Genomic DNA, 11658 nt, shown 5'->3' with positions numbered 1-11658 from the left:
AGAATTAGATGGCTGGGCCATGTAAGAAGAATGATTGAAGAGACACAATAAAAAGAGTGTGGAGAGGTCAACCAGAAGGGAGGCGCCCACTAGGAAGACCAAGAGTAAGATGGAATGACGAAGTGGGTGAAGATGTAAGGAGATTTGGTGGAGAAGTAGACATGGCTGAGGATAGAAAATTATGGAGACAACTTGTTGGCGAGGCCAAAAATCAACTTGGATCTGAGTAGCCACAGTAGTAGTAACAGTATAACGGCTCGTTCCCTGAAACAAGCATGGTTTTGTAATTTACACTTTCCAATCTGGTTCTTCTTTTGATGCTTTGAGTTGACAAATGCTTGGGGGAAACGACATATAGCAACAATTTCCCCTGGCTTTTCAGAACACTTCTGATAATCTGTAATTTTAAGAACCACTCCCATATTCGTTGATTACGTTAGATTTTTAAAGTGCATACTCTAATTTTACAAGCTGAAGAATTTTTTTGGTTGAATCCCGCTAATCCCAGGAGCTACTGGTCCAAAGGAAAAATTATTTCAATTATGATTAGTCCATTTATCGAGAAATATTATAACTATAACATCACGCTAGAACCAATATGAAATGACAAATGTTGCAAAAATCGTGAAAATTTATTTTGTTTGAAATCTTGCACGTGCTAGTTACTCAATAATCGTGTATAATGGAATATTTCATCCAGTTATAAGTCCACAATAGCGAAATATGCCTTAAGATTTTTTCAATATAAACTTTTTTATGGTATACATATTTGCTTAAGATTATTTGCGAGGCGATGTATTTTCTAAAATTATTTAATATTTAAGACTGACCGCATGCTGGATTGTTAATACTATCCAAACGACGAAAAATGAGAAGAAAAGAGCAGTGAATACTGATACAAATGTTTCATTCTCGCGTTTGCCTTCACTACACTATAACGCTTTAACTTAAATGACCTAGCGACTAGACGTATGTGTTCTTCCTTGATATTCGTTCACAAAATTGTGACGACTAAAATTGAGTGTCCAGACAGGTCTTTTAAGAATAAATACTCCTCGAGTTGCCGCCCGGTCCCTCTCTTTACTGCTAGAACTAATGTTCTCAAATTTTCTCCATTATATCGAATTAATCAATTTCACTGTCGAATGCAGAACTCTAGGTATTTTTTGCAGCACTATTTCTAACATAAGAAAGAAAAATTTCTCCATTCTATAACTCTTATTCGTATTTGGCAGAGTTATCGTGGAATTCTAGAACTGTTATATTAACTTTTTTTGTATTTTTGTGTATATATTATTTCCACATCTAAATGTACCATTGTCTCACGTTTTAATTGGCCCTTGGGCTGTATTGTGGTGTAAATAATAAAATAATAAATAAAATAATGTTTATTTGAATCTATTATACAAGCGAGTCACCCAGGGGGGCAGGGGGGTAGTTGCCCTCCCCTAGAGATCAAATGTAGCTAGCCGAAAAGCGACCAAAGTCCTAAGGCCGTGCGAGCAATTGACTTTACCTATTAATAAATTCCGCATGGCATGACAAATTAAGGTTTAATGTGTATTGTAGAAAGTATTGACATATTCAGAATAATATTAAGATTTTGACATCCGTTTTTAAAATCGCCGTCATTTTCATCACGACTATATCAGATCTGCAAAGACGCAAGCCCTTAAACGGCGTAAAAATATGTGGGTAGGTATGGTATGTGTGTGTATTACATTTCTGTCTACGAAAGCCGTTCACCAGCATTCACGTTAGCTTTAAATGATTTGTGTGCGGCATACCTAAAGTAGAAAATATTGTTACTAACATATAATTTTAATTGGTTTTGTAGACAATACCATCTGTAAGTGTTCATAAGAAACAGCAATTGTGGCACGATAGGTTTAATCTAACATCTATAGTATATTTCAGAAAGGTATAGAGCAATAAAATGGGGAATTCCGTCCAGTTCGGTTCAAATTCGGTGTCGGCCATAGGTATAGGTCTAGAAATAGTATTGTTTGTAATATTAAAATTTCAAGTAATTGCGTAAGAGAATTAGGAAAAGTATGTTTTCTGTCAATATCGAAATAAATATATGGATTACTTAGGTAGTAGATTATATAGTTACGTTTTGCGTTTAACAGGTTCCGTTTACATAATGCCTAATTTTTATTCTGTTAAAATAAAATTCTTTCCTTTTTACGAGTATCCTACCGGCACGCCTTTGACACCATTTTTTCAGTGTTTGTGAATGGATAACAATAGGGTAAACCCATAAATTAACCCAACCCCGGGTGGTACTACCTGCACTTGATAAAAAGAAAGAATTTTACAATGAAATCAATGCCAAACTATGAAAGTGGCTTAAATATTCGTTGCTCTCTTTGCATACCTAATGAGATTTTATTACTCTATACCTTTCTGAAATAAACTATAATAGTTATCGATGTCTTAAAAGAAACAAATTCCTTCTTTCCCTAAACGGAAAAAGTATTAAAATTTTTGATCGCTTTACCATACTCGACCTGTACAGTAAAGCGATCTTTTAGTAGCCTCAGAAGACTAAAAACATGGCTAAGAAGCGCCATAGCAGAGGATCGCGTACACAGAGCTATTATAAATAAAAATCTAAATAATTTTAATAATAAAGTGGTTGAAAGTTTTGCAAAAAATACCCGCAGGTTATGTTTTAATTAAATATTATTTTTGTTAAAATAAAAAATTATTATTATGTTTAAAAGTTTGATTTAGTTATTGTGCTATCGAGGGCTTGTGAAGTTTTATACATTGATATTAGAACCGTTCTTATTACAATCGTCATCGAGGCAAAGACTTCCAAAGTGTAACGCTTCATGCTCTCGACTGTACCAAGCGTTCATATTTTTTATCCTTCATAATATTGCCCCATTGCCCCCCCCCTTAGTCATAAGCTGATGCCCTTGCTATTACATAATGTTTCAAAGTCAAATATACAACTTAGTGAGATAGAAACCCGATAGTCCACGTACAGTTAGTTCCAAGATATTTTATATTATATACTTAGGGGGCATTAAATCAAATTTTTTTATTATTCGGAAAAATGGGCCCTTCAGGTATATTATAGTTAATTTATTTGAAATACATGAAATTCAAAATAAAAACGTATAAAAACAAAGCTTTTTTAAAATTTTTACTCAATCCTTGGAGACTCGTGTACTTTTTCGATTGAAATAATTGGACACATGTCATCTGGGATTTCTGGTAGTGCTGGAAGACAATCACGGGAAATGTCTACGTTTTCTTCGTTTATTCAATCCAAACTTTCATCCACGCACAGCAGCTCTTTAGCACGACATTTGACTACACGCATTGGTAGAATTTCGACTACAGTTTTTCGTCGAACCGCATGAAGAGCTGATCTCGGCTTCTGCAGTTTTTTTATTATTTGGCAAAATAATAAACCGTTCAGATATACTATAGTTAATTTATTGGATATAAATGATATTCAAAGTAGAAACGGATAAAAACAAAGCTTTTTTCAAAATTTTTACTCAATCTATGGAGACTCGTGTACTTTTTCGATTGAAATAATTGGACACATTTCATCTGGGATTTCTGGTAGTGCTGGAAAAGTCACGGGAAATTTCTACGTTTTCTGAAGATGAAGAAGCTAATCTGAAGATAATCTGTGCTTTTGTAGCTTTACACATAAACCGAAAGAAATGCCACATGTCTTACAACATCTATTATCAATAGTTTTATCATTTTCTTTATTACTCTTAAACTAAATGATTTTTAGAGCCAGATTTATTTTAGCTCGCAAAATGACTTTTTAAAATAATTTTTTTAATATCTGTATTATTTTTTTTTAAGTTGACGTGAAATGTTCGATTATCTCTTCTCGGTTTAAATGAGATTTGATTATTTTCGCACATTTCTCCAAATGTTTTATTGTTACCTTGTTTACTGTTAGATCTATAACATATATCTGTTAATATAAATGAAGGGATGTCTTCGTTGTCTAGGGTTTTTTCTTTTTAAAACGCTGGTTAGAAGGAAAACACTTTTATTATAGAATTTAAACAATGGACACACTTTACTTATGTACAATGTAAATAAGAGAACTGAGGTTGATAGTAAAAATATTCGTGTACATATATGGTTATACGTTAAATGAGCGGGAAAGTCGTCTTAGTTGCGTAACCTTTACCGTCTACGTTTTACTCCCGACATTCCCGACTCTCGACTGTTATTGTCGGCTTTAGGCTGCTGAAGAGAACTCGTTTCGTAGGTGGCTGTAGGATGGAGTAGAGCAATAATCTCAATTCTACATAAATGACAATTATATGATCGCCTGACAAAATTACCAAGTCAGAAAAGTCTTTGCTTTTGGAAGACAATAACAGTAGGTCTTCATAATCAGAAGTGTCACTGCTAGTAAAGGACTATTCTTTAGAGGGACGTATTTTTTAACTTTTTGTTTTAGTATCCGTTGGTTTTGTTGGAACAAACAACCAGAGAGAAGATAGAAAAAAAAAGGGCTATCAAGCCTATGGACGAAATAAAACCCAACTAAAAAACAAAAACATAACTAAACAAAACAAAATAAAAATGTACAAAACCCTAATAAGACCAGTAATCACATATGCGATGGAAACAACAGTAATAAACAAAAGAGAAGAACAAGAAATTGAAAGAACCGAAAGAAAGATAATGACAACTATAACAGGCCCAAACATAACACAGGAAGGAGAAAGAAGAGCAAAGAAACACGAAGAAATAGAGAGAGAACTGGGGAAGGAGAATGGATCCCATTGTGGCCAAGGAGAAGGGGCAGGCCGAGAAAAACTTGGAAAAACGAAATAGAGGAGGACATAAGAGCACTCAATATAGAAAATAGTGGAAAATAATAACAAAAGCAGCCAAAACAAACGACAAACTATGAAGAAAATAAAAATTGAGGTGTAATCCACATAAAAAAAGGATTTAAAGCGCCAAATGCGATAACCATAATCCACATGGGATTGAAAGGCTTGATGATGATCCGTTGGTTTTCTTCATCTTTGCTTATGCTTTTATCAATACAAATCTTGGTGATACCAACAGTTTTTTTCTTTTTGTTCTTTCTTTTCTGTAATTCGCGCGGCTCCTTATCTTGTTCTTTTATTATTTTTCTGTTTTCGATATCTCCTCTTTGTTCATTCTCATGTTCAAGTCTTTCAATATATTCTTTTGTCCCGATTATTTCAGCGTTCGTAATCATTCTTCTCCTTTTTGTCGTATGTGTATGTTTTTTATATTTATCACTAGACCCACCAATATATCTTCAATTGATTTTCGATTCTTTCCTGAAACTGATTCTACACGTTCTTCAACTTTAGCTAGCTTTGTTCTTAAACTATTTGCTTCCGTGAATGTTACATCTATGGTCCGGGTTGAAGGTGTGTAGCGAATCACAAGTAAGTCGCCGTGGTACTTGTTGAAGATGTGTCTTGCATCACAGGTACGTCGCTGATAGCGCGATAGTTGTTGATGTTATGCCTTGAACTGTAGATGTTCTGCAAACATCGATTGCACTCGTTGTGTGGGTTTCAGTATTTAGTTCACCATTATTTTTCTGTCATTATAATGCAATGTCTTCTGGTCGAAAAATGTCTATTTACTGGGTGTGAGTTGAGAATGGCTCTAACATCATCATAGACCCCAGTGTTTCCAAACATGCTTATAAATTTTTTTTTACATTTCGTAATAAATCTTCTTAAGAAGTTCATCAAAGTCTTTTTTGAAATCTTCTTTCTGGGATTAAGTCTCTAGCGTTTCATCAAGTATATATCCCATGTAATTTAGAAAGTTCCAAATAAGGCCAAGTCTAATGGTTGGAGTACGTCAGTTGTGTGGGGAGGAAGCTTTATTATGTAACATTATTTTCGTCGGCAAGTCTACAAAGTTCTAATATGAGCTGTGTCGCCCTCATAAATAAGTAAAGTAGAAAGCTTCTCTGATATCGATTTAAAAAAACTTCCATTTACTTTACGCTTAATACATCCTCTTTTATGTTTCTACTCAGTCAAGACTCTATTTTATTTTCTCCTTTAAAAACCACAAATGGAAGTAATTTGTAACCCTTTGCCGAGGAGCACAGATTTAATGTGTGGTATTCTCTCGTCCTACAAAGCTTATCAGTCTTGTGCTGCGAACCCAAGTTCGCCCGACGACTTCAGTTTTTTTTTGGATCATGTTTCGTTCAGATTTTCTTTAATAGATCAAAGAAAAATTTATAACGAAAGGATTACTTGTGCCATTCTCTCATATTATACAGCTTGAGTGTTTTTTATTGATAATTTGTTCCTTTTGGCAAATCTCAAAAACCGGTCCTCTCTAGGACATCCATCTTTAAAATTGTTTTTGATTGATATCATTGACCTTGACAAAATATTACACATCCTAAATTTCCTTTCTTGACAAACCAACGCCTTACTTTTCCATTCTCAAAAATCCTTCTACTAACATTTTTTCATACTCATCCCCCTTGTACGTCGAACATTACGTTTAGGGGTTGTTCTCGGGATGTTGTATTGTCTAGCCGCTCCCTTTATCGTGTTTTAACCTTGCTGAACAGCCAAAACAGCAGTTTTCAGTTCTTCTTTGCTGTACCTACCTCCATCTGTACCATACCTAGAATTAAAAAAAAATATATTTGTTATTTTTCATGAATTCACCTATGGCTGGGATAAATGGAGAAGACTCATTCATCCATAACGTTGGTACCTACTTATCCCGAACCGTAAAATGTTCAGGGAAAATATTATGTGTCTCTTACGAAATTGTAACTAGAATCACGAAAAAAAGAGCTGCACTGTGTTAAAAATGAAACGACAAAAATCACGGTCTGCAATTGGATACCGATTATTATTAAGTCGGCTGGGATGTGGACATAGTAAATCTTGCGGCAGACAGATGGCATTGCCAGTAACGTTTTTCTTCAGTGGCTTGATAAAGACAGAGTGCCATATGAGAGCATTGTTTATCCCTTACGCGGCTGCTTAAGCATTGAATTAAATTTATTCTTTTCATAATAATGCTTATAAAATTGTTATTTATATTCCCAAATATTCAATCAAAAAGTTTTTCAAACGCTCAATAGTATTTATATATATATATATATATATATATATATATATATATATATATATATATATATATATATATATATGAGTTGATGATTGGTCCTAAAAAAAGTTTTCAAGGAATTTTCATTTTGCAATAATAATGTAATATGGGTGGCATTAGTATGGTGGTGTAACATTGTTACAACCCTTTTTTCGTGTATTTATATCAAGCAATTTATCTAAGTTCAAAAATATTATAAAAGATCGACGCTCGACCAATAAAAATTTAGACACCATGTGGCCACATTGTTTCTATCAAGCCACAGTACGTTTTTTTATGGTCATGCCATACCATACCAATAAGTTTCTATGGGGTGTCCTTAACATAACCATTCTAACCGGTGACCCACCTACCCCACCATACCTTATCTAGGCCAAAATGCTGAAAAAAGACCTTTTTTGGGAAACATATTTTGATATAAATAAATGTTTTAGATGTAGCTTGTGTTTTATTGCAATTGTGTTTCTGATGAAATAGTGATTATAAAACAAATTTATAAAATGATGAAGAGGCGATTTGGAGCAACTGATGCGATTAAAGAATTGCATATGAAGTAAAATATATTAAACTAAAACTGTAAACCTATCCATAACTGAAAAAAAAAATAGAACTCAATATAAATGAATTGTTGACGTATTTAGAAAGGAAAATAATCGAATTTGCATTTTATACCAAAAAATATCAATTTTGTATAAAACATGATTGATTAACAACGAACGGTGAGGTCACACCGTTTAAGAATATGGCGACATAGTGATTTATTGGATATTAAAAAGTAGATATAGACGGAAACATTGGTCTATTATTCACCTTAATGCTTGGTATGGTATAATATCCCTGACATTCGAAATAAATATTTGGTAGATTTCTCCAAAGATTGTTGGACAATAGCGCCTTGAAATAGGGGAAAAACATTACAATAATCAATCCTGGAACGAAAGAAAAGTGGATTTCAAATGCGTTGCCTCAGCCAAAAACACTAAAGTTTCAAGTTTTATACTATCATCAGGATACCACAGCTGATCTTTTGAAAATTGGTTTGCTGTTAAATATACCGTAAAATAGTATTATTGGTATGTATAACGTACATTGTCACATCCTTGATAGGGAAGTAAAGCACGAAACAAAAAAAATAATAGAAAAAATATTTTTGGTGTTTGTTTGTCTTAGATGGAAGAAAACTAAATTTTAAATATTCAACACTGTACTGATGACAATCCTTAGATTCGGTCAAGTTCCGGTGGGAAATTATTTTTAATTATCAAAAGCAATAAATTGCTTAGATCCATAATAGTTTTATGAAAGGAACTGATATTATTTTTGTGATATAAAATTATAATTTCATTTATTATATTCTAATATATTTCTGTAAATTCTATAGAAACTTTTGAACAATATTTTGATATCAAAACTCCGCAATAATTAAACAAATTGAATAGGTAATAAAAAAAAGTAGGAACAATCTTTTTTGGCTTTCTGTTCTTTTATCGAAGTATGTATGTTCAATATTATACATATACTTATTACAATATAAAATATATATATTGTAATAAATATTGTATTAGTAATGTTTGCAATAATAATAATGATAATAATAATAACCCACACTGGCGAAAATGAAGACAAAATCACCAATAATTAATAATAACGCTCCGTCTGTTTTAAGCCTAATTGTGGAGTTTTTGCAGTATCCTGTTTACATAATCAGCAAATAAACGTGACAAATATCCGTACCAATAACACCAACAAAAAAAACCTTGTGGCAACGTCATCTAGAACGTTCCATCGATACCATTAGGAGTGAGCTAGGACGTCTAATGGAGAACAAGCATTATGCACAACCTTCTAAAAGCTTGAGAAACCACATCAGAAAAATATTCAAGAACATAAGTACTTACACACAGCATTCAGAACATCAACAACATTTGCGTGAGTATATTGATATGCTTCAGCAGAAGCTAAAAGCTAAATCCAAACTTTTATCAAAATACATTAAGTGCACAAAGAAGAAGCTACAGAATAATACTTTTCTTAGCAACAACTGGCAACTGGATACCAGCCGAGAAGATGCGATTAAATATTGTTCCGATGCAGTTTGATGATTTCACACCGAAAGAAATCACTGACGTAATCTAAAATACTAACAACTGGAAAGCACCGGGAGTTAATAATATCCAAAACTTCTGGTATAAAAAATTCCCGACCGTACACAGGGAATCACCTCCTGCAGAACCCAGAAGATATTCCAACGTTTTTAGTACTTGGCTCCACTCATTAGCTTCCAAAGAGCTCCCAGACTGATTACCCTACTCAGTACAGATCTATCACGTGCCTACTCACTTTATATAAGATACTTACAGCTCTTATCACTAACAGAATGTATAGGTAGGTCGAGGAAAAAAACATATTAGCAAAGGAACAGAAATGTTGCAGAAGAGATCACCAAGGGTACAAAGAACAACTTATCATGGATTCTGTAATACTTTAGCAAGCACAGAGAGATTACAGGAATTTACTCATTGCTTTCGTGGATTATAAGAAAGCGTTTGATAGTGCACATCATTCCTGGCTTGTGGAGGTCTTGCAGATTTACAAAGTCCACCCATCTTGCAAGCTTCCTTTCAACAATAATGAAGGGATGACATGACGAACGAACCTACATAAAGATATACGCAGCAAATAAGCGTCAAATCAATCACCTTCTCGATATAACCCATCGATTCTTCACCGATATACATATGGAGTTTGGACAGTCTAAGTGCAAGACTCTACATATCGAGAAAGGCATTGTCATGAATTGTCATGAATTGTCATGAACCCAAATGTGCAGCTCCTCAACGGAAATATCGTACAGGCGATGGAAAACGGAGAAACCTACAAATACCTAGGATCTCAACAAGCTAAGTTGCTGGACCACAAGCAGGCAAAAGCTAGAATCTAGGATCAATACACCGAAAATGTGGAAATAGTCCCAGTTATTATGTCAGCAACCGGCGTCGTGCCTAAGACATTGCATCGCCAAACTGGAATTACCAAAAAACACCTTCGCCGACATCCAGAAGGCTGTAATATTGAATACTTGCCACACAGGGCGCGAGTTTATTATGTGAGCCGAGGCTAATCCTTTTGATACTTTGTATTCGGGATAGGTATATAATACCGGCTCTAAGCTGAGTAGTGCATAAGTCTTTCACATAATAATAATAACAGCCTAGCTCATGATGGTCCATCGGGTTATAGGCCACAGCCGAAATATACTGCACGAGAATTGTATAACGCTGAAATTGAACAAGTTGATAAATGTAATAACAGAGAAATTGAAATTTTCTGAGAACATGAATACTTTTACGCTGATTTCAAATTTTTATATTTCCGCCAGTCAAGAGAAAATAACGTAAGCCCCTGAACTATTTCTTTCAATAAGGTAGATTGTAGTGAACTTTGGTTGACTGTGGTTCTACAAAATCTTTTCTTGACCCAATTATTGACGAAATATTATTTTCAAATTTAATAAAATACGACCCTTTTACAGTCTACCGTTTTTCAAAAATCTAGCCACAAGCATAGTGTAGAAATACCTTCTTCAAAAATTTTTAAATTAAGAGAACAACAAAAATTGAAATTTTATTCATTCAAGCTTCATAAGATTTCGACGGATTAAATTAATTACAATTTCTAAAAACTTGCCTTGATTTTGCAAAGAAATTTTTGATAACACCTACTACTAGAGTTAAATTAAATTTTCAAAGATAAACAACAAAAATAATACACTTCAACCTCGCGTCCAAAAGGTCATTGAACTGAAAATATCTGAAAAAAACGGTGAAATAATAATTCCTTATGAAAAAATACACAATCGCCAGATTCCTGAGAGTTTGGCAATTGCGAAAATTGGACGTGCTCTTACGACCATATTAAATAACACAACCAAACCGTTACCTTAGATTTCTCGGAACCTTCGCAAGTCGAAAAATTCTTTACTTGAAGTTAATAATTTTGATGATTATCCTAAAGAAACATTGGATTTATCACAGATCCGGACTGATCATTTAAATGACAAAGAAAAAAATTCAATTTTAGAAGTATGTAAAGAATTTTCAAATATTTTTCATAATGATAAAGTAATTTTAATTTTTAAATAAATTAAATTTTACTAAAAAGATTAAACACAAAACTACGGACGGTTTATTCAAAAATGTATCGCTAACCGTTTGTACACCGGAAAGAGGTAAACGAACAAAAAGAAAAGGTGTTTAAACAAAACATTATAAGACCCAGTAACTCAGGCTGGTCTAGTCCTATATGGATAGTACGTACCTAAAGCACCTAATAAACAAACCGACGAAGTAAGCTTCAGAGTAGTTATAAATTATATCAAACTGAACGAAGAGATTATAGATGACAAGTACCCGTTACCAAATATTACAGATTTATTAGATAAACTTGACAAGTGCCAATATTTCACAACTCAGGACCTCTTGAGCGGGTTTCATGAAATCGAAATCTGCGAAAGTGGTATAG

This window comes from Diorhabda sublineata, chromosome 8, assembly GCF_026230105.1.
Source record: "Diorhabda sublineata isolate icDioSubl1.1 chromosome 8, icDioSubl1.1, whole genome shotgun sequence".
NCBI lineage: Eukaryota > Metazoa > Arthropoda > Insecta > Coleoptera > Chrysomelidae > Diorhabda > Diorhabda sublineata.
Note: the sequence above shows the minus strand (reverse complement) of the source record.